This window comes from Manis javanica, chromosome 4 (genome assembly GCF_040802235.1).
Source record: "Manis javanica isolate MJ-LG chromosome 4, MJ_LKY, whole genome shotgun sequence".
Lineage (NCBI taxonomy): Eukaryota > Metazoa > Chordata > Mammalia > Pholidota > Manidae > Manis > Manis javanica.
In genome coordinates, this window is record NC_133159.1 from 115,506,825 (window position 1) to 115,531,083 (window position 24,259).

The following is a 24,259-nucleotide window of genomic DNA, read 5'->3' on the forward strand; positions in this document are numbered from 1 at the left end:
GGCACGAACCTGAGTTATTTTCAGGAACAAATCCCACAAGACTCCACATCCTCAGCCAATAAGAGTCAACCTCTGAAATATAGCATTTCATTTCCTGCATTCTTAGATTTCTTACTTTTTTTCTTGTCAGCTCACCTGCCACCCCGAGGGCAACCCAACCGCAAAACAGGTGTCAACTCCTGACTCGCTGACATGGGTGGGAGTCTGTGGGAAGAAGGGAGAACTCTGGGAAGGTTGGAAGAGTCACGTGAGAGGAGATCGCCTACATCATACACATCCCTTTGTGACTTACGAGGAGCCTCAGCCAGGATTGGCTGGCGTGCCCTGGGAGGATAAAAGCTTGGGCAGAGCAGGAACCAGACAGAGTTGTATGGAGCTGGAGCTCCGTCCGTGCTCTGGCTTCCAACCCAAACCCTTGACCTGCCAACCTGGCCCCTTTTCGTGTCTTCCCCTTACTGCGCACGTCTACCTTCTCTATCCTGAGGTAGCTAAAAAGTGGAGAGACACCACGCTGAGCCCCACTGGGTTCAGGAGGGCAATAGTGGATCTGGAAGCTCACAGAGCAGTGACAAGGGGAAGCCCATCACCAGAATGGGCAACACTGTGAACGCAGTGGCCCTCATCTATCTCATGCGAAATCCCAGGAGGCAGGGGCACAGGTGGTTGACAAGTGGAACGGATGCAAGTTTGAGAAGTGCACTGTGCAGCTGAGCCTGTACAGAACACCTAAACAGAAAGAGAAAACCTCAGAAAGGCAGACACAGATATTTCTGGGGGCAACTCTTGACAGTTTTGAAGATCTGCATCTCTTCCAGTCCCAAATGAGGATGGCAGTCCTGTGCACCAACAGCTGAGGAAGATGCAATGTGACACATGCCCAATGCACGGGGCACAAGCCAGAGAAGAACCTGTAAAACCTTGGAAGAAAGCTCTGAGCCCTGATGACCACGATCATCAGAGCCTTTGCATCTGCAGAGGACGGGCATACTTGCCTAAGGTATGGCATTTTCTTTTCCACCCAGGGATTAATGAATGAACCTGACTTTGCAATAGTGGTTTATTCATGAGGGAGCAGCCAGGACAAAGCCTTTCACTTCCTGTGATATTAAGCATTATCCAACCAGCCACACTAAGCCACCAGTGTATCCCACTGCCAAACCCATCCCTCCTGTGTTCTGTGGCTCCCCTGTGATCTGGTAAGGCCTCTCTCCTTTAACAACCTTGAGATTATCTCCCAAGCTTCTGTGGATGGTGAAGGGGGACTGGTTTTCCTATTTCACCTTTAGCCTGGGTTCAGGCCATAAGTAGGTCAGAGAGAGTAAGACTGAATTCCTGAGTCACTGAATGTCCCTTCCTCTCCAGGCCTTATCTTCCCCATGTGCCTATAAAGAGTGGGACACCAAATCCAGGATGCTGCCAGTAATTCATGGCTCAGGGTAAATATCTCAAAGGTATGGCTGTAAAAATCCCTTCACTGACACCTCAAAATGATGTAAGTCTGTGACTAGTAGGACCTTTAAAAGTGTTAAGTATATGGCTGAAAATAGGAGAATAGGGAACTAAAAAAACCTATCCTTCCACTCAGACCTATTTGCCTACAATCAGGCAAAAACTGTTAAAATTTTCTTTTTCTGAATTCTGGGATCTAATAAAAAAACTTACAACTACTAGGGGATTGTTTAATGAAGAAAGAAGCTACTAAATTTTAGGAAGAGGTATTGTGGTAATTTGACCTAACCTCCTACCAGCTCCTAATCCTCAGTTCAAAAAGTGGACATGGCGATGGCAGCTCACATTCTTGGTGCAGCTTGCTTGAGCCAGAGAGGTAATATGGTCCATGTTCTAAAAAATTTGTGGTGGTGTTTTTTGACCAGTCTGGCAGCAGCCTGAGTGATCAACTCAAAAGCTCACCTTTGTTTCATTGCCTCAGGACTGGAATGGCCTTCCCAACAATGTTTATTGAAATCATTTAAAGTCATATACCAGCCATCTGGGGCAAAGGATAACAGATACAGCCAGAAGCAGACACACCAGGGTGCCTAGAAAGAGTCTGGTGAAGGTGATACATGGGAGAATAGACCTTGAAGAGCTCTTGCCTATGCCAGGAAATCTGCAAGTACATGCCCAAGGGCAGACACATTCTCAGAACCTGAGAAGACCCTAAGCTTTTACCTCTGGCTGATCTTTAGGCTCTGTGAAAGCAAGAAGTGAAGGCTAAAGCAGAGTTGTAAATAGCCTGGCTAAGCATGGAAGGAGTGTCCCAACTCAGAGGCAACCTGCAAAGACTGGGAGAGTATTTTTTTTCTTCTCTCTCTCCTCAAATATTTTTTATTTGTTTTATGGCTACAAGCATTTAAGAAAATCTTGTCAAATCGTTAGCACTGACCTCTAAGCAAGGAAACAGAGACTTGAGTGATCCCACAAAACAAAGGGGACAAGCTTTACAAAGTGAGTTTAGAAAAGGCACTAAATGACTAGAACCCACCATAGGTAGCACCACCAAGTCCAAATGAGGAGGATTTCTAGAATTACAGTATTCAAAATGTCCAGTTTCCAACAACAACAAAAAAAATGAGGCATGGAAGAAACAGGAAATATTGTTCAATCAAGGAAAAAAGGGAAATTAACAAAAGTCTGCTGAGGAAGGCCACACATTGGACTTACTAGATGAAGGTGTTAACTTAAGATTTAAGATAAGATTAAAAGCAGATTCTCATCAGTGTTAGGGTCCGGGCTTCTGAGGCTTCTCTCGAGAACAAACTACACAGGCATAGAGATGTAAATTCAAGCAAAGTCTTTATTCAGCCAGCTAGCTGGGGTCTAAGTGTCAGCTTGACGCAGCGGGTCTCAACAAGGACCCCGAGCACTCAGAGCCAAGGGTTTATATAGCATTTTCAAAGCACTTACCTCATAGTAATTTTCCACAATTATACATTATTCTTGCAAGACATACATCTTGGGGTTAAGCAAGGGCAGGATAAGACTACTCCTCAATGGTTAGGGAGGTTCTGCACGATAAGCTTGGTATGTAAGATTAACTGACCAAGGTTAGCTGACCAAGGGTCACAGCTGCCCACCACCCGGTGCTCATGATTAACTTGTTTTTCAAGGCCTTACCCAGGCCCAGGTTTTTTTTGTTTTTCTTCTTCTTCCTGAGTCACACCCTCAGAAAATGGTTTCTAGGTTTCTAAGATGGCTATGCTTATGCTAATTTACTAATCTTACTAATGCTTAGATTCTACATTTCCCCACTTTCCTTTGACCATTCCAATCATGGAATGTTTGTTTCTTCCTGCTGTGTGAGTGAATGATACTGCGGTCTCAGCATTAGCACCTGAACAGCACTCACTCTTTCCCTAACAAAGGCTATTAGCCAGTTTAAGATACAGGGACCTAAAGTGAGAAGCAGTATAAAAATAAGCAAGGGCCCTGCCAGGGTGGATATCAGGGTTGTAAACCATGGGGATTTAGTAAACCAGGATTCAAATAGCCCTTGGCTGGCCTCTCGCTCTCTCTTCCTTTGATCTAGCCTCTCTCTAAGTTTAGAACATTGAATCTCTTACTATTCCGGAATGGTCTGCTGTTAAGGTTTAGCTAAGTTTTATTAGTTCTTTTTCCTGACCCTTGATGCTCTCTGCACTCCTTTACATTTCCCCCCTTTTCTTGATTAGACTGTGGAATCTTCCACAGCGGCATCTAGGGCCTGATACCTTTGACGAAGGACTAAGAGTTGGACAGTGTCAATTCTTTCTTGCACAAACTTAACAAGCTTGTTAATTATGCACGGGCCAATCGTAAACAGCAACAGCAGGATGACGAGTGGCCCCGCAACGGCTGAGAGAAGGGTAGCAAACTAAGGCTCGTATTTGAACTAAGACTCAAACTAGCCTTCGCTACTTTCATATTCTTTACGCCTCTTCTCTAAATCTTTTTTTAGTTTGGCCAAGGAATCTCTGACTGCACCTGTTCTGTCTGCATAGAAACAGTACTCTTCTCTTAAGGCTGCGCATAACCCACCTTCCTTTAAGAACAAGAGGTCCAGGCCTCTTCAGTTCTGTAGGACCACCTCGGACAAGGAGGTGAGGGATTGCTCTAGGTCTGATATTGTCTGTCGGAGTTGTTCTAGGTCTCTGTCGATTGCCAGCCTCAGGGCTGTGAGCCCCTTTTCTCGAGTTACAAGGGCTGCAACCCCCGTGCTTGCCCCTGCCATCCCTAGGGTGAAGAGGGCCCCAATGGTCAGGGCGGTGACAACCTCTCTCTTTTCCCGGTAAGAGGTCGGCCGGGCTTCCCAATCAGAAAGGAAGGACTCATGAGAATGATACATTAGGAGAGGTAAAATGGCCACAAGCACACAAAACTCATTGTTAGCATTGAGCACAGAGGTGGATAGGGCCGGAGTGAGGCCTGTCTTTGAGCAGAGCCACCAGCCCGAGGAGGGTATAATCCACTTTCCCTGCTCCCACGTAGTATTATTATAGGAGGAGCATAACTGGTGCTGGGTTGTTGGGACTGTGCCTACACACGTACCGACGAATGAGACTTGAGCGATAGTAAGTCCCCACGGCCTCCCATCCCAGTAAGTGGGATGGGAGTTGTTGATAGTGTAGGAGCCATTTATCCCGATTGCTTCATAGAAGGGGGGTGAACCTGGGTAGCATAGCCAACAGGGATCGGTGAGGGAGGAAGTGGTGTGGTTAAGAGTCTCTACTACTGCCTGCACCATTTCCCACATGGAATTATTTAACCCGGAGGGAGTGTGCTGGGCCCATAACTCAGAGGTCAATGAACCCAGTCCTCTCATAGGCTCTGGAGCAAGCGTTCTGGTCGGCATTTTTTCATTCTTTTTACTTAGGCCCTTGTCTTGGATTGAAGGTTTCTGAGGATTTATGACCGGGTTGGGACCTAAGGCTTTCTTGACTATTGGCTCAACCTTTAATTTGACTCAGATAAGGGTTCTAAAAGGAGGGGTCTGATAAAGATATAGGCCCCAGGTTAACCCTGTCTGCCATTGGGTGTCTTTTTTTCCTTGTTCTGTGAACTGGAGCTTGAGCAGATTACAGTCTGGGCTGTACCTAGTTCGGGTGCACGGTTTAACAAATGAGAGAGTGATGAGCTGGGGAGTTACTTGCCACTTCCACTCCCCGTCATTGGTGGTAACAACTCCAGCGTGCACAGTATCGGGACTCAGCCCCTCTACACTGCTGCTTCGCTGGCCCTGTTCGAAACCCTGGGCACGCATAAAACCCATTTCGACTCACAGAGACTCTGCGCTGCTTTTCTCGCCAGTCTCTTCCTCCCATTCCAACAGGACAGAACTGAGGGGCGCAGGGAAGAGGGAGGCCTGAATGCTGACTCTTGCCCTTTCTGCCTCTCTTTTCTAAGTCCGCTACTCTATCTAGGTTAAAGTACAGGTTAGGGAACCACGTGCCTAAGGGAGTCGTGTGGGAAGTGCGGTTGTATATTTCATGAGTTTCCCAGTTCTCTATTTCCCAGGTGAGCTGATAGGGGACATGGGGGTTAGGGTTCTGGTGGGTTGGAGGTAGCAGGAGCATCAGAATCACCAATAGCATGGTTCTTTTTATACAAGCGAAGCTTGAGGGGGTTATTAGTCCGAGTTACCCACCAATCCGGGCCCGGCGGGGGTCCCCGCTCTGTGTCATCTCACGTAAACAGGGTCTCTCACCCGGAACTGATGAGGTACCGAAAGGTCCTCTGGCCAATAGGCTTCCTGGATGGACTCCTCTCTGCACAACTTCTAGGAGCCGGCCCCATTGCCTCGACGAGATGTGGCTCTTTTCATCTTCGGCTTAGGTGTAGTTTTAAGGGATTGGCAGGATGCTGCTGCACCTTCCACTTTTCTTTACGGGCCCCTGGGTCTTTCTGAGGCAGGACCTTCCGAACGTGGGTGTGGTGTGCCCAGGGAGCGATACCATCAACCTTGAGAGCAGTGGGGGTGGTAAACAATACAACATAAGGTCCTTTCCACCTGGGCTCGAGAGTCTTCACTTGATGTCTTTTGACCCATACTATATCCCCTGGGACTATGCCATGTTCCGGGCTCGGAATTTTCCTGCCCTCATAATATGCTCTGATCAGGGGCCAGATTTCTTGCTGCACTTTAGCAAGAGCTTGCAACACATTCAGATAGTCAGGGGCCGGGTTCTCTGCATCGGGAAGCTGCACTCGTTGAGTTATAGGTGGAGGGGCCCCATACATTATCTTGAATGGAGTTAAACCATGTACATAGGGGGAGTTCCGAGCATGGAAGATGGCTAAGGGAAGGAGAGTCACCCAGTCTCTGCCAGTCTCCAATACCAATTTAGAAAGGGTCTCTTTCAAGGTCCGATTCATTCTCTCTACCTGCCCAGAGCTTTGTGGGTTATAAGCACAATGTAACTTCCAATCTACTCCCAAAGCTAGGGCTAGTCCTTGCAGGACTTTGCTAATGAAAGCTGGGCCGTTATCGGAACCTATTGCTTCAGGGACCTCATATCTGGGGATGATTTCTTCAATTAATCTTTTTGCTACTACCTGGCTAGTCTCATGCTTGGTTGGAAAGGCTTCCACCCACCCAGAGAAAGTATCTACCATAACTAGCAAATACCTGTATCTATACTTCCCTGGTTTTATTTCGGTGAAGTCTATTTCCCAATTCCTCCCTGGAGCCCTCCCCCTTTCCCGGGTACCTGCTGGGTGCAGCCCTCTTGGGGCTGGTCTTAGCCTTGCACAGCTACTGCATTCTTTCGTGATCTGGTGAGTTACCTCATTCTGGTGGGGAAACACCAACTGCGCAGACTGGAAAAGGCTGAGCAGTTTTTTTCCGCCTAGATGGGTGGACTTATGCAGATTACCAAGCAGGTACTGTCCTAATGCTTCTGGCAAGATCAATCTACCCTCTTGGTCCCTACCCCAATGTCCCTCTCCAAACACTTCCCCTGGGACTTGTTTCCTAATCCACTCAAGATCTTGAGGGGAATACTCAGGTTTGGGCTGCAGTGCGGGCAGTTCAGGTATGGGTATTTCAAGGGCCGCAAGCACAAGAGAGTCTGAGAGGGCTGCCCTCTTAGCTTCTGCATCTGCATGGCTGTTGCCGATGGCCTCGGGTGTCTTCTTTGATTGGTGGCCTGGTACATGTATAACTGCTACCGCTTTAGGTTTTTCAACAGCAGCTAATAGTCTTTGGACTTCTTGCAGATTCCTCAGTCCCTTCCCTTCTGTGGAACGGAATCCTCTTTCTCGGTAGATGGCACCGTGGACATGGACAGTGCCAAAGGTGTATCTGCTATCTGTGTAAACGTTGGCCCGCTTTCCTTCTGCTCTTTCCAGGGCCTCAGCGAGAGCAATAAGTTCCGCCTTCTGTGCTGAGGTGCCAGGGGGCAGAGCTGCGCTCCAGACAACTTCCCCGTCGTGGGTTACTACTGCTGCCCCTGCTCTCTTGACCCCCTCCTGCACAAAGCTGCTCCCATCCATATACCAATTTAGCTCACAGTTCAGTAACGGTGTGTCTTTCAGGTCTGCTCGCACCTGGATAATTTCGGAAAGGATATCTCTACAGTCATGGATGGGGGTCGTCAGATCTGGGTCCGGCAGAAGGGTGGCAGGATTTAGGGTTACCGGGTCAGAGAAGGCGATTCGGGGAGAATCTAGTAGGAGCCCTTGATAGTGGGTGAGTCTTGCGTTCGTCATCTATTTTCCTGGAGGATGCTTGAGGATCCCCTCCACGGTATGTGGGGCTGTTATTCTCAGATTTTAGCCAAAAGTCAGCTTGTCTGCCTCTTTTACCAGTAGAGCGATGGCTGCTAGGATACGCAGACAAGGTGGCCACCCGGAGGCCACTGGGTCTAGCCGCTTGGACAAATAAGCCACAGGTCTCTTCCACGGGCCCAGCTGCTGAGCCAGAACTCCTTTAGCCACTCCCTTCTTTTCATCTACAAACAGGATAAAGGGTTTTTCTGGGTCTGGCAGAGATAGGGCGGGGGCCCGGAGGAGAGCTTCTTTTAGTCTGTCAAATGCCTCTTGTTGTTCCTGCGTCCATTGCCAGACCGGCCCTTCTTTGGTTGCTTCATATAGCGGTCGGGCTATTTCTGCATACCCTGGAATCCAGAGCCTGCAAAACCCGGCTGAGCCAAGAAATTCTCTCACTCCCCGGGGTGAGGAAGGGATGGGGATAGCCAGGACAGTTTGCTTCATGGCCTGTGTTAGCCACCTGGCCCCATTAGATATTTTGTACCCCAAGTAGACTACTGACCTCTGACAGATGTGGGCTTTCTTGGCACTGGCTCGATATCCCAGTTTGCCTAGTTCAGCCAGCAAGTTCCCCGTGGCTTCTTTGCACTCTTCACGGGTTTCTGTGGCCAGCAATAGGTCATCTACATACTGCAACAACGTCACACGGGGGTGGCTCCTGTGAAAGGGCTCCAAGTCCTGGCTTAGGGCTTCATTGAATAAGGTGGGAGAGTTCTTGAAGCCCTGAGGCAGTCTAGTCCAGGTAAGCTGCCCTTTTCTTCCTCCCCCTGGCTCTTGCCACTCAAAGGCAAACAAAGGCTGACTAACTTCAGAGAGTGGAATACTAAAGAAAGCATCTTTCAGGTCCAGAGTAGTATACCACACATGCGTGGGTGGCAGGTGGCTGAGTAAGGTGTAAGGGTTGGGCACTGTACGATGGATGTCTTCTACCCTCTCATTGACTTTCTGCAAGTCTTGCACTGGCCTATAATCTTTACTGCCAGGCTTCTTCACTGGAAGCAGAGGCGTATTCCATGCAGATTGGCAGGTCTTAAGGATTCCTGTCTCTAACAGTCTATGGATATGGGGTGCTATCCCTTTCCTAGCCTCTTCTGGCATTGGATATTGCTGGACCTGGATGGGTAGAGCTGCGGCTTTGAGTTGAACAACGACCGGGGATAGGTGTTTAGCGAGACCAATTCTTCCAGTCTCGGCCCATGTGGAAGGGAACTTCTGTACCCAAGAGTCCATCTCTCCCCAGCCCCCCTTTTCTTGATCCGCCTGAAACAGACGATGTTCGTCGGCCAGGGACAGAGTTAACACATGCACCGGTTGTAGGGGCTGCCCTTCTTTGTCCATGATTTTTATCCCTTCGGGTTCAAAATGAATGCATGCCCTGACCTTGGTTAATAAGTCTCTGCCCAGCAACGGTGCGGGGCTTTCGGGTACGACCAGGAATGAGTGAGAGATCTGATGCCTTCCTAGGTCCACTTTTCTGTTAGTAGTCCAGGCACATTTCCTGGACCCTGTCGCTCCCTGGACTATACTTGTGCGTCCTGGGTTTAGGGGGCCATGGGCCTGGTTGAGAACTGAATACTGTGCCCCAGTATCTACCATAAACCCAATGGGAGTCCCCTCCACGCACAGGGTTACCCAGGATTCGGGGAGGGGTGCCGAGCCCCGTCCCCGTCAATCCTCCTCTCCTAGGTGCAGGGTCTTAACCCTCTCCCTTGTTCCCTCCTTTGGGGGCACTCCCTCTTCCAATGTCCATATTTCTTACACAGGGCGCATTGATCTTGTCCTAGTTGGGATTGACGGGGTCCTGTTCCTCAAGGTGGCCTAGGGCTCTCCTTCACTCCGGCCAGGAATATCCTGGCCATCTCCTCCCTCTGCTTCTTGTTCTCCCTTTTCTGAAATTCTCTGTCTTCCTTCCTATTTTTCTCCTGCATTACCCATTTCTCTTTCCTCAGCCTTTCTTCTCTATCTTCCGGAGTTTCTCTAGCATTGAAGACTTTCTCCGCCTGCTGCAGCAGTTCCCTAATAGAGATCTTCCCTAGGTCCTCCCACTTGTGGAGTTTTCTCCGGATATCGGGGGCTGCCTGGTTGATGAATGAGAGGACTACAGCTGACCTATGTTCCTCTGCTTCCGGGTTTATGGTAGTATACTGCCGGTAAGCATGAAACAGCCTTTCCAGATACGCGGCTGGACTTTCCATTTCCCCCTGAACAATAGTTTTTACCTTAGCCAAGTTAGTGGGCCGTCTGGCGGCCGCCTGGAGACCGGTCATCAGAGTCTGGCGGTAGACCCAGAGACGCTCCCTACCTTCTGCAGTTCCGAAGTCCCAATCTGGGCGCGTAAGTGGGAATGCCTCATCGATGATGGGCTGGAGGGTAGAGGGTCTTCCATTTTCTCCGAGGACATTTTTCCTGGCTTCATTGAGGATACGCTCTCATTCTTCCACTGTGAAGAGAGTGCGGAGCAATTGCTGGCAGTTGTCCCATGTGGGACGATGGGTAAACATAATGGACTCCACTAAACTTATAAGACACTTGAGGTCCTCTGAGAAGGGAGGATTCTGAGTCCTCCAATTATAAAGGTCACTAGATGAAAAGGGCCAATATTGATATTGTTGAGCGATGCCGGTACCGATGGCACGCACAGGCAGAACCAGCACTGCTCCTTCTGAGGTGGAGGAGGGAGCCTCCCCTTCTTGTTCCCTGGCCCCTCTAGACCTTAACTGCATTCCTCCAGTTCTACCTAGCGCCCAGCGTGGGGCCAGGGCGGGGGAGTGTGAGGAAGCTCTTTCCGGCCTCCCGCCTCCCTCTGCTGAAGAGTCTGGGGAAGCTGCAGCCACCTGGTTCCCGCTGGGTTCTCTAGCTACATTTTCTATCCCCCCGGCAGCTTCACCCCTCTCCTCTGCATACGGGTGTGGCTGCTCAATCGGCAGGAGGGGGTAAAGAGAACTGTCGGGGAGGACAGGCGGTGCACTTGGGCACACAGGATTTCTGGCCCTGCGATCAGAGGGCTTTAATTTTTCCTGGGCAACTAGGACGGAGGTCTTTTGTGGGTCAGTATGAGGTTTCTCCACCAAAAAGGGCTCCAACCAGGAAGGGGGATTCTCGGCCAAATTTTCCCAGACAAGAATATAGGGAAGTTGGTCAGGGTGGCCCTCAGGACCTGGCTGGGAGATAATGGCTTTGATCTTGCCAATAAGGTCCAAAGAAAGAGACCCCTGGGCCGGCCAGCCTACTCCGAAGGAAGGCCACTCGACTGAGCAAAAGGTGTTGAGCTTACCCTTCTTGATGCCAAGGCTCATACTTAAGGCCTGTTCTTTGGATTTGGGGAAATGAGAGAGGATCAGACTCTTAGGAGTAGCCTGAGTCTGACCCATGATGAGAAAGAAGAAGGAAAAAGACTATGAGGGAGACAAAGGCGAAGGATGAAGATGCCACTTCAAACAAAATGACTGTTGTATGTGCTTGTGAACGAGTGCCTGTCGTTGCACAGGTTTTTTTCCGCGGGGGATGCGAATTTATCTGGGATTCGCAGCTGTGACCCCCTTATCCTGTCACGGGAGTCTTCTAGCGGCGGGCGCCCTAATGGCTCTTAATTGCCCAACCCATGCCCGTGGGGAATGATGTAGTGGCAGAAAGGAGGAATGGAGAGAGCAGGAGAACCTTAGAAGGAAACTTAAAATGAGAAGCACAAAAAGAAATATAAACCGAAACCAAAACACAGTAAAACAATCAATGATAACACCAAGCACACACACCACATCTGATCGCACTCGTTCAGACCGGTCCTTCTCTCACTCTGGTGTGCACCACACTCACCACTTTCAGGATCCTCAAAAACTCTCGTAATTCTCCCGAAGGGCATCCACTCGGACTGCCGCAGGGTGACGAGCTCGATCTTTTCCTCCTCGGGCGCCAGTTTTCTGCTGATCGGATTTGCCTTCCTAAGGCCAAGTCACTCGGACCCTAGGGCCAGGATTGGTTACCTGGGCTTTTACCCAGGGTCGCTAACCTGGGGGCCGGGACTACCAGCCCAGACTTCCTCGCTCGGGACCACTAACCTGAGACCATACACGGGATGGCGACTCCCGCTTTATAATGGATTTATGCAGACACGAGGGGGCGACCCTCGAATTACACTGCCCCGTCTGGACAGTTAGACCTTGCCTCCAGCTGTCCTTTGTTCTCAGGGAAGCCGCTCGAATCCCGGACGAGCCCCCAAATGTTAGGGTCTAGGCTTCCGAGGCTTCCCCAGAGAACAAACTACACAGGCATAGAGATGTAAATTCAAGCAAAGTCTTTATTCAGCTAGCTAGCTGAGGTCCAAGTCAGCCCAATGCAGCGGGTCTCAACAAGGACCCTGAGCACTCAGAGCCAAGGGTTTATATAGCATTTTCAAAGCACTTACCTCATAGTAATTTTCCACAATTATACATTATTCTTGCAAGACATACATCTTGGGGTTAAGCAAGGGCAGGATAAGACTACTCCTCAATGGTTAGGGAGGTTCTGCACGATAAGCTTGGTATGTAAGATTAACTGACCAAGGTTAGCTGACCAAGGGTCACAGCTGCCCACTCGGTGCTCATGATTAACTTATTTTTCAAGGCCTTACCCAGGCCCAGGTTTTTTTTTTTCTTCTTCCTGAGTCACACCCTCAGAAAATGGTTTCTAGGTTTCTAAGATGGCTATGCTTATGCTAATTTACTAATCTTACTAATGCTTAGATTCTACATTTCCCCACTTTCTTTTGACCATTCCAATCATAGAATGTTTGTTTCTTCCTGCTGTGTGAGTGAATGATACTGCGGTCTCAGCATTAGTACCTGAACAGCACTCACTCTTTCCCTAACAAAAGCTATTAGCCGGTTTAAGATACAGGGACCTAAAGTGAGAAGCAGTATAAAAATAAGCAAGGGCCCTGCCAGGGTGGATATCAGGGTTGTAAACCATGGGAATTTAGTAAACCAGGATTCAAATAGCCCTTGGCTGGCCTCTCGCTCTCTCTTCCTTTGATCTAGCCTCTCTCTAAGTTTAGACATTGAATCTCTTACTATTCCGGAACGGTCTGCTGTTAAAGTTTAGCTAAGTTTTATTAGTTCTTTTTCCTGACTCTTGATGCTCTCTGCACTCCTTTACAATCAGAAACCATGGAATGCAGAAAACAGTGGGATGGCATATTCAAAGTATCAAAGAAAAATAAATCATCCACCAAGAATTCTGTATCTAACAAAACTATCCTCCAAAAATGAAGAAATGAAGACTCCCCAGGTAAACAGAAGCTGAGGGAGGTCATTGCTGCTAGACCTGCTATTTCACAAGAAATGCTTATGGAAGCCCTTCAGGCTGAAATGAAAGGCCTCTTGACAGTGACTCAAAACCATATGACTAAATAAAAATGATCAGAAAAGATACATGTAAAATTAAGTATTGTCATATTTTTAATTTTTATCTATTTTTTCTATATGATCTGAGATACAAATGCATAAAACAGTGGTAGGAGCCATGCTACTCAGGCTGTTTGACAAAGTCCAGGCACAAGAAGGATAATTGTAAATGTGAAAATGGCTGCTTTGTGGTCAAAAAATAAACCACGCTCTGTCTAGCACCTTTCATGCACTGTTTTATGGCATCTGCTTTGCATAAGAATTAGTCATGATAAGGAAGAAATAAAACATGAAAAGCTGCATGTAGCAGGAAATGATGATATCTGCCCGTAATTAAAGGTAGTGAGCAGGAATAAGTTAGAAACAGAAAGGAAAAAAGATTGTAACCTCACTGATCAAAGAACAAATGTCTGGAATGGATATCATATAAATAAAACACTGCTAGCATGCTTGCTAGGAGATGCTTCCAGTCTGACTCTGTGTCTTGTCTCCTCACTCGCCAATGCCATCCTTTCCTTCGGGCAGCCCACCCCTCGCGGGAGCTTGACTCCTGAAAAACAGTAATTGAAAATTTATGTCAATGGGTACACCATGTGTAGAGATGAAATCTGTGTCAATAACAAAGGGAGAGAGTTTTGTAAACTATTAAAGCTATGCTGACATTCACTCAAATTAGCTTGTTATAAGATGTCGACTGAAAACAAGTTGTAGACACCTAAGAAAATAACAAAAATATGCAAAAAGGTTTTTAAAAAGAAGGGAGTAAAATAGTATACTACAAAAAGTCAAACACAAAAGGAAGCAGTAATGAATTGATGAAAAACATGATATACAGAATATAATGCATGTAAGTCCTTCCATATCAGTAATAACCATAAATGTAAATGGAGTAAACATGCCAATCAAAGGACTGAATTTGGCAGAATGAATAAACATGGTCCAAAATATTCTATCTACAAGAGACTTGTTTTATATCCAAAGACACAAATGGGTTGAAAGTGAGTGAATGGAAAAAGATATCCCCATGCAGAGTAATCAAAAGAGAGCTGCAGTGGCTATGAAATAAGGAAAAGGCAGTATAAATTGATAACACTGTAAATATATCAAGAAGATATAACAATTATAAACATATATGCATCAAACAACAGAATCCCAAAATATGTGAAATAAAAATTAAATGAATTCAAGAGAGAAAAAAAGTGTTGCACAATGATAGAGTTCAAAACCCCATTTTTAAAAATGGATAGAATGAAATATCGGTTAAGAAATAGAGAACTGGACCAATGAAGAACAGACATCTACAAATCACTCCAACAACAGAATATACGTTCTTCTCAAGTGCATTTGTAACATTCTCCAGGACAGACCATATGTTAACCCACAAAACACGTCTCAATATTTTAAAAGATTGAAACAATACAAATTATTCTCTCCAACCACAATGGATGAAACAAAGTTAATAATGGTAAGATATATGGAAAATTCACAAATATATTGAAATTAAACAAGACAATCAGTGGGTCAAAGATGATTTTACAAGAGAAATTAGAAATACTGAGACAATAAAAGTAAAAACATAATATACCGTGACTTCTGGGAAGCAACACAGGAAATTTATAGGTATAAATGCCTACATTAAAAAAGAAGGTGCTGTTTCTGCTCTCCACCCTTCCTAAGAGTGTAATTATACTTTGCTTAATAAGCTCCTGCTGTTTAAAACTGAAAATAAAAGAAGAAATATCCAAAATCAATAACCTAACTATACACCAAGAACTAGAAAAAGAGCAGACTAAAGTCAAAGATAGCAGAAGGGAATAATAAACATTAGAGCAAATATAATGAAATAAATAATTGAAAAACAGTACAGAGAATCAATGAAATCAAAAGGTGATCCTTTGAAAAAAATCAACAAAATTGGCAAACCTTTAGCTAAACTGAGTAAGAAAAAAAGAAAAATTCAAATTACTAAAATCGGAATTGAAAATAGGGACATTGCTACCAACCTTACAGAAATAAATCAGATTATAAGAAAATTATATAACAATAAAATAACCTTGATGAAATGGTCAAAAAAAAGAGACAAACTTCTAATTATAAAATAAGTCATGGGAATAAAAAATACAGCATAGAGAATATAGTTGATAACATTGCAATATCTATGTATGGTGACAGATGGTAACTATACTTTTCATGATGAGCATTTAGTAATGTACATAATTGTTGAATCACTACATTGTAGTCCTGAAATCAATATAATATTGTATGCCAACTATACTTTAATTTAAAAAATTAGCTAGGGAAGTGCAGGACCTCTACACTAAAAACTACAAAACATTGCTGAGAGAAATTAAAGAGCACCTAAGTAAATGGAAAGACATCTCATGTTCATGGTGTGGAAGACTTCATATTGTTAAGATGACAGTACTCCCCAAATCAATCCACAGATTCAATGCAATTCCTGTCAAAACCCCAATGGCCTTTTTTTGCAGAAATGGAAAAAATTGATCCTCAAATTTATATAGAGTTTCAAGGGGCTCTCAATAGCCAAATCAATCTTGAAAATGTACAAAGTTGGAGGACTCACCTTATGATTTCAAAATGTATTACAGTATCAAAATATTGTGGTACTGACATAAGGGCAGACCTATTTCAATGGAATCAAGTTGAGAGTTTAAAAATAAACCCAATCATCCATGGTCAATTGGTTTTTGACAAGGGTGACAAGGCCATTCAATGGGGAAATAGTCTCTTCAGCAATTGGTGCTGGGAAAAATGGGTTTCTGCATGCAAAAAGAACTGAAATTGGATGCCTACCTCACACCATATTAAAAAAAAATAAATCAAGGGAACCCTCCTACACTGCTGGTGGGAATATAAGCTAGTTCAAACTGTGGAAAGCAATATGGAGGTTCCTCAAAAAACTCAAAATAGAAATACCATTTGACCTGGGAATCCCACTCTTTGGAATTTACCCAAAGAATACAACTTCTCAGATTCAAAAAGACATATGCACCCCGTGTTTATCACAGCACTTTTTACAATAACCAAGATACGGAAGCAACCTAAGTGTCCATCAGTAGATGAATGGATAAAGAAGATGTGGTACATATACACAATGGAATACTATTCAGCCCGAAGAAAGAAACAAATCCTACCATTTGCAACAACACGGATGGAGGTGAAGGATATTATGCTCAGTGAAATAAGCCAGGCGGAGAAAGACAAGTGCCAAATGATTTCCCTCATTTGTGGAGTATAACAACGAAGCAAAACTGAAGGAACAAAATAGCAGCAGATCAGACTCCAAGAAGGAACTGGTGGTTACCAAAGGGGAGGGATGTGGGAGGGTGGGTGGGAAGGGAGGGAGAAGGGGATTGAGGGGTATTATGTTTAGTACACATGGTGTGGGGGGTCACAGGGAAAACAGTGTAGCACAGAGAAGGCAAACAGTGACTCTGTGGCATCTTACTACATTGATGGACAGTGACTGCATTGGGGTATGGGTGGGGACTTGATAATATGGGTAAATGTAGTAACTACATTGTTTTATCATGTGAAACCTTCATAAGAGTATATATCAATAATGCCTTAATAATAAATAAATAAATAGATAGATAGATAAATAAATAAACAAATCAGAAAGGATTAATGACCTAAATATGCTAAAAAATTTTGAATCATAAAACTCTTAGAAGAACACTGGGGTAAATCTTCATGATCTAGGAATTGTCAATGGTTTTTTATATACCAAAAAGCACAAGCAACAAAAGAAAAAACAAATTTCACTTCGTCAAAATTAAAGGCTTTGTGCACCCAAGGATACTATTAAAAGAGTTAAAAGTCAACACATAAAATGGGAGAAAATATTTGCAAGTCATTATCTGGTAAGGAGCTAGTGTCCAGAATATGTAAAGAACTGAAATCTCAACAAAAGACAAGCAACCCAATTCAAAAACAGGCAAATAACTTGAATAGACATAGCTCCAAAGAAGATACATGAATATGACTGAAAAACACATGAAAAGATACTCAGTGTCATTAGTTGTTATGGACTGAATTGTGTCAACCCCACTAATTCATGTATTAAAGCCCTAATTCCCTAACATGATTGTATTTGGAAATAAAGCCTATAGGGATGAAATTAAGGTTAAATGAAGTCATAAGAGTGGGGTCCTAATCCAAAAGGATTGATGTTTTTACAAGAAGAGAGAGAGAGAGACACCAGAAAGCTCCCTCTCTCCTTGCATGCACATGGAGGAGGCCATGTGGGGCACAGCAAGCAGGCAGAGCCTAGAAGAGAAGCTTTACCAGAAACCAACCAGTCTCAAAGGACAACATATCGTATAATTCCATTCATAGGAAATAGGCAAATTATAAAGACAGAAAGTAAACTAGTGGTTGTCTAGGGTTGGTGATGGAGGATGTGATAATTTTTTGTGTCAGCTTGACTGGGCTGCAGGGTACTCAGATATTTGGTCAAACATTATTCTGGTGTTCCTATGATGGTGCTTTTGGATGACATTAACATTTAAATTGGTAGACTCAGTAAAGCAGATTGCCCTCCTTAATGTGAGTGGGCCTTATGCAATCAGTTGCAGTTAAATAGAACAAAAAGTCTGACCTCCTGAGTAAAAAAGGATTCTGCCTTTGGACTTCAACTGAAACATCAGCTCTTCTTGGGTGTTGACACTGCCTGACTTTGGGAGGAAACTACACCATCTCAGGCCTTCAGACTCAGACTGAAACTAAGCTGTTGGCTTTTCTGGGTCTCCAGATTGTGGACTCACCCTGCATATCTTGGGACTTCCCTGACTCCATAATCACCTGAGCCAATTCAATGTATATACATCTTACTGGTTCTGTTTATCTGGAGAACCCTAATACAGGGAAATTGGGGAAGTGACAGCTAAGGGGTTTATTTTCAGGGTGATAGAAGTATTCTATAATTGACTGTATTGATGGCTGCACAATTCTGTTACTGTATTACAGTTATTACAACTCTACTTACACAGTATGTGAATTATACCCCAATAAAACTCTCTTTAAAAGAAAAAGGAGTGTTTTTTTAAAGGCTTTTTTGATATTTAATACCATATACACTCTTAAATAAAGATGAAAGAGCTACAGTATGTCAGATCCTTTCAGTATTTACATTAGTGGCTTTTGTACAAAAATTTGCTGTGGGAATTGAATGTTATAATTTATTGTAAAGATCTTGGTAATGTGTACATCAGCTTTATGTTTCCTTTCGTTACTGTGTTAGAAATTTCCTTTATGTGATATTTATTGCTCTAAGTCACTATACAAATCTATATTAAAATATAAATTTAAAAAAAATAGTGGATATTATTTTTCCTTTATTTTCTCCACCCTCCTCTCCCCAGACACATGGAGGGTATCTCCAGGCCAGCCCTCCCCAGGACCAATGCGGGTTCAGTGTCCCCATGTTCTGTTCATGACACCTGAACTTCTGGTCTATGATGTCATTCTTGGTCCTCTTAATGGGGGGATGGTGTCAGGGCCAGTGCTGCGGGGTCACAACCACGAAATTCTTGGGAGGCACACACTAGGCATTCCTTCTGGAGAGGGAAGTCAGAGGCCTGCAGGTGGGGCTGGTCCCTATCTGCACGAGGCCGCTAAGCCCCTTTGGTCTGGCTGGGCGCACTGGGCCTCATCCTGCACCCAGGCAGCTAGGGCACCGCCGTCCCCAAATGGCGCAACAGTGTCGGTATGTTTCTTCCAGCTGGCCAACTGATCCCCATAAAGTCATTGCTCCTAGGCCCCAAACATGTCTCCCCGGGGGTGGGCCATCACCTGGCTCTACAGGACAGACAGGGCAGAACAGGGCAGAAGGCGGCTGGGGCAGGAAGGGGAAGAGCTGGCACGGGAGGTGGCTCGGAGGCAGGCTGCAGCACGAGGCCCTTGGAGGGGCACACTGTGGATGGAGTCACGTGGGGAGGGCACGGCATGACCCTACAGCCGTCCCAGTGTGGCATGGGCGGAGCCTCTGCCGGGATTGGCCGGCAGTTGCGTTGCGGGGAGCCGGCAGCCCCTGGGCTGAACCTGGGGGGCGGGGAGGCCCTGCGGCAGCTCCTGTACCCGGGCTTTCTCCTGCGCCAGCTGAGCAGGCCCCGCTGCCCCGTCTAGTCTCCCCCACACCCCGCCCCCGCCTCGGCCATCGCCCATCGCCCACCGGGGCCCAGGCTGGGGCTGTTGCGCCCTGACCCCCTGCCTGGGCTTCCAGTCCCGCCACACACCCAGCTGCTACCAGGCCCAGGTGCAGGCCACCCCCCCCACCACCACCACCCCGTCCTCGGGGAGGGTGGATCCTGCAGGACAATGCCTCCGCACAGTGCCTTCGGGCGTAGGCACAAAGGGCCTCACGGAGACCACTGCCAGCTGGATGACTGTAGTGCCTCAAGAACAAATTTAGTTTGAGTCATCCATCAAAGAAATTGAGAGTATAGGAACTAAAATAAGGGTCATGCCCTACATAAAGGAAAGCCAAAAGAGAGAATGAGGAACGAGGTCTTAGGAATGTGTAAAAGTTTTGACAGAAGCCGACTGGCTGCCTTTTAAACCTCCTGCTGGCTAAGTAACACCAGAACCTCAAAATAGGGCTCAGTAGAACTCAGAGATCCCGAAGGTATGGAAAGTGCAGTTCTTTCCCTTAAGGAGCTCCTGGATTGTTTGGCTAATGGTTATTCTGAGGGAGAAGGGGTGAGACAGGGGCCATGGGTATAGTCAGGGTAGGGTGAGGACCTCCGGAATAAACAAGGCAGGATATTCACAGTCACAGCAATGTAACTACATGCAAGGAAACCCCTACTAAAACTCTGTATTAATCATTCAGCTCTAGAGTCATTCTTCAGTGAGATCAGTTAATATACCCCAGATAAAGAAGAGTAGCACATGTTTTTATTATGCTAATCATTTATAATCATGTGTTAGATGCATGTTAGCACACTGAAAGGCCCAGGTCTACATGCTGTCTTTCCTCCTTCAGATCTGATGAAGTGATTTTACAAACCGGGCAACTAATTTAGCAAGTAAACCCAGGCATAAACAGCACAGTAAAAGGCAAGAGGGATTCCACCTTAAAGATAAGATTACATTTTAATACCCAAGAAGTTAAACAATACCTCAGCCCACCTTGGGGACTGGGCAGGCAGCCTTGTTTAATATGCTCCCAGACTAAGATGCTGGTATCTCAGGGAGAAAGCATCAGAGCAGGAAGTTGCTTGTGTTAATTCTAAATATTCAAGAACCACTTAATAAGTCCACACCCCTAAGCTTTTTTTCATGTTCTCAAAAATCCTCAACTAGACAACACACCACCCGGACTCTCTTGTCCCCTGCTGGCGTGAGCCGGGAGCTCTGTCCTTCCCCTTTATCTCTAAATAAAAGCCTCTACCTTGAGTGTTTGTGAAGCTCATTCTTTAGCTTCGTGAACAAGAACCCGGCATAAGGGGGACCTAAGGCCTGACCCCCTGCACGGAAACCTGACAGCCTCCCCTAACGGCCCTCCAGTTTGGCTTCTTCCCATTTCCTTTCACAAGTGTTACTCCCAAAATACATTTTGGCACTCCTGTCTCCCCTTGTGCTTCCAAAGAACCCCACCTGTAATGAGGCTGGTTCCCCAAACTGCATTATATATAGAAACCCACTCCACAGAGCCCCACACCTTTTTCTCAGGGTTCAGTTTTCAAGTCCCTGGTTGGAATTTATTGGATAAAGAATGTGTAAATCATCTCTGGTGGGCTTTGGGGAATTGGAACATTTTCAGTCCCTTAGAAAACAGGAGCTGAATGAAGACGTTTTGCCGGATCTAAGATAATACTAAACTAGGCAGAGACTGAGAAGCCAGACTTAATGTGTTTTCTCAATGACAGGGCAGCCCTTGGCATAATCCCTGCATCCTTCTCTTCCACAGCAGTTACTTCTGGAGCACTCACTACAACGGTGCTTTACAGGTAGCGTGGATACTCACTCTTAGAGGCATGCACTCCGGAGGCCAGCTTCCCTGCCTCACTCCCCGGGAAATGTAGACTGAACTTGTGCAGTAGAACAGTCAAGTTGGCTCCTGATGCTTCACTATTACACAGTTTTGATGAGAACAATCGTGAAGGTACACCTTTGTATTCATCCCTAACTGTTCTTTTGGTATTTATTAATTGGAAGAGGAAGAGCTCAGACAAACGCATTTGCCACATTACAGTCCAAACAGCTAGCACCAATTTACATTCTTTTCAGGTCTTGCATGAAAATATCCATTTCCCCACACCCTTGCCACTGTGGCAAGTATCTAAATGTTTGTACTTAATTAGATATTGTTTAGTAATTTTGAAATTTTCTATATTTTACAGAACTTTAAAGAAGTAATTTAATTCTAAAATAAGGAGGCAGTTCTTTGTAATTTCTGGGCAGCAGAAGAATTTTGGTGAGCAGCCTGGGCTGGGACTAGGGTGAGACAAGTGAGGCACTTTCATAGGTGCAAAATTTGAGGGGTGGGGTGGCTCTAAAAAACCCAGCAGTCAAAATAAATAAGAAATAATGCAATATTTTTAAAAATAAAAATTAATGCAAAAAAACTCCATGATGAACAAAGTATCAAGATTTTAAATCAAAGCTTCACACCCTGCACACCTGCATGACTGCCTCACTCCCTTTAGTCTTGGCTTTGCCCCCACAAGCAGGATTCCAACTGTTAAAAGAATCCTTTAACCAAATTTGAGTAATCTTTTTAATGCCTTCATCTGATTACATCACCATACTGTAGTTTAAGGATATACCCACATCATGGAATGAAAATCAGTTTCTGATTTTTCTACATCCCAGGAGGAGAGGGGTCAGGATATGCCAGGTGTACCCAAAAATATGAGCAGGGATTTCAAGAGTACCTCTGGTCTTTCCTTGGGTGTGAGGAATTCCTTCCAGTAGATTCTGGGCTCATGACCTCTGTGGGAGAGGCACCAGCTCTTCTTCACCATGACCTTGCCAATGCTGGAGGGCTTCCAAAAGGAGAAGGGAAGGAAGTTTGTGGTCAGCCTGAAAATGAATCCAAACCTCAGTGCTATGGCACCTCACTCACTTCCCCGGGCTCTGAGAGGTGGTTTCCACCACTCCCTAGCTCCCCCAGCTCTTCCTCACCCTCCCCATCAGGGTCCAATTCACCCCTGGGCCATCAAAAACAGTAAGGAGGTGACTCAAGTCTCTGGCTACAGCAATCATGCTACAGGCTGGATGGCTCTCCCCCACTGAGGACAGTGATAGAGCCTTCTGGTCTCTGCTGCTGTGACAGCCTTGGAGCAGCCACCCCTGACTCACAGTTAATCCAAATGCCTGCTGTTCTCACATTTGGCCACAAGCACAAAAGCCGCCATGATTCTTTTCCTGTTTAACCTGTGGGGTGGTTTTAGCTGCTCCAGAATAACCAGGCTGGTGAGACAGCCCTCCACCCCAACTAGCTTCACAGAGTGCCAGACACAGTTCCTCTTTTCCTCCTACAAAGACTGGGGGCCCCTTCTAGATCTTTCTCTAAAGAACACCGGACCCTGTGGGTGTTGTATTTAGTGAATTAAATGATGTCATGTTCTTAAATAGACACAGAATAGTGCTCTAGCTTTAATAGCTTTTTTTATTTAAGAGCTTATTTACTCACTTGTTTTATTTTTCTTATTTAATAAAGAGGAAAAGGTACTGTCCAAAAGCAGGGTAAGACTCCCATGAGGCAGATGATGAGCCATTTAAAATGATGCTAGGGAAAATTAACCAAAATATGCAGACAATGTAACAGTGAGAAAATCAACAAAACTGTCACGTACAATATAATCTCATCTCAAAAATGAATTCGAAGTGCTCAGAAGGGGGATGCTAATGTTTTCTCTCCTGATCTGGGTGCTCGATACACAAGTATTTGCACTTCGTGAAAATACTTTTACATATGTGTGCTGTCAATTGAAGGTGCAAAAATATATCTATGATGGATATGTGGCCAGGAAAAATCTGCAAAAGCTAAACAGCACGTCAAAATATTAGCAGTGGTACCTCTGGATGGCGGGGTTTTCAATGATTCTAATTTTCTTCCAGAAACTGTTCTGTCCTAAAAAAAAAAAAGCGCGATTACAGTTTAAAAATAATTAAATTGTTGCGTTTTTCAGACTCATCAAGCCCTCTGTCTTCTGGCTGTAGGAGCTGCCCTCTCTCCCGGACACCGGAAGGGTAGGAAGAGGCCACCGTGCTCGGCACACCTGAGCCTCACCGCGGGACGGTCGCCACTTCGCGAGCAGAGGGCCGAGGGACGCCCCCCGGGATTCCCGCCCGCCCCGGGGCCGCCTCTGCGCCGCCAGCATCCCCCCCTCAGGCAGCCCGCGCGGCCCGTGTCTTCCCCGGGCGGGGGCTCCCGGCGCCGCAGTCAGACTCGGATGCTCCATAGGCGTTCGTTTCCCCAAGTTCGAGGAGCCTGATGCGCACGCTCGTGCTCTTAATTGCGGGCTTGGGTTCTAGAGCGGAAGCGCAGCCCGCTCTGGTTCTTGAGTGGCGAGGCGTACCAGTAAAATAGTCTTTAACAATCCAAAACGGTTTATTAAGTAAGACCTCGTGGCGCAATGGTAGCGCGTCTGACTCCAGATCAGAAGGTTGCGTGTTCAAGTCACGTCGGGGTCACTACTGAGAAATTTTTCTTCTAACTACTGAAGAGCGCAAGGAGCGTATTAAAAACCAGTACAGAAGAAATTCGACTTTGTGGAAGAGCAATCATCTTCTCTATAGGACAGAGAACCATTCTTTTTTCCTTCCATCGCTAACACGGTTGTAAACGCGACTGTCAGAGGATGAGGTTTCTTCTGGCCACCGGCAGGAGGCGCGGCGCCGAGCCGCAGAGACTCCCCAAGGGAGAGGGGACTGAGCGGGCCTGCGCGCAGGCGGACGCCTGCCCGCTTCCGCTCCCGCGTGCGCCAGCAATCCTCGCCCACTTCGCCCCACCCCAGGCCCCAAGCACCCCAGGCTGTGACTCACTGCGCCTCGGGAAGTTCTCTCGCCGGGAAGCAGAGTATCCTGTGCCAAGGACGGGTTTCTTTTGCATGTCTCCTTGCCCGCCTTGTTTTTCTCTTTGCCCCAGATGTTCCCTCTGG

The 24,259-nt window shown here is 46.0% G+C and overlaps 2 long non-coding RNA genes and 1 other non-coding gene across 3 annotated transcripts; 2 read left to right on the top strand and 1 right to left on the bottom strand.

Moving 5' to 3' along the window:
* Positions 1-350: 350 nt before the first annotated feature.
* On the top strand, positions 351-13,009 carry LOC140849009 (uncharacterized). Its single transcript, XR_012130430.1, has 3 exons — positions 351-997; positions 1,363-1,451; positions 12,886-13,009. It is a non-coding gene; the product is annotated as an uncharacterized lncRNA (long non-coding RNA).
* LOC118972597 (uncharacterized) lies at positions 2,786-23,668 on the bottom strand. The gene is made up of 4 exons (XR_005061620.2): positions 23,378-23,668; positions 23,175-23,229; positions 22,028-22,138; positions 2,786-13,677 (listed from the first exon to the last, which is right to left on the bottom strand). It is a non-coding gene; the product is annotated as an uncharacterized lncRNA (long non-coding RNA).
* Positions 23,669-23,720: 52 nt separating this feature from the next.
* TRNAW-CCA (transfer RNA tryptophan (anticodon CCA)) lies at positions 23,721-23,792 on the top strand. The gene has a single exon. It is a non-coding gene; the product is annotated as a tRNA-Trp (tRNA).
* Positions 23,793-24,259: the final 467 nt, after the last annotated feature.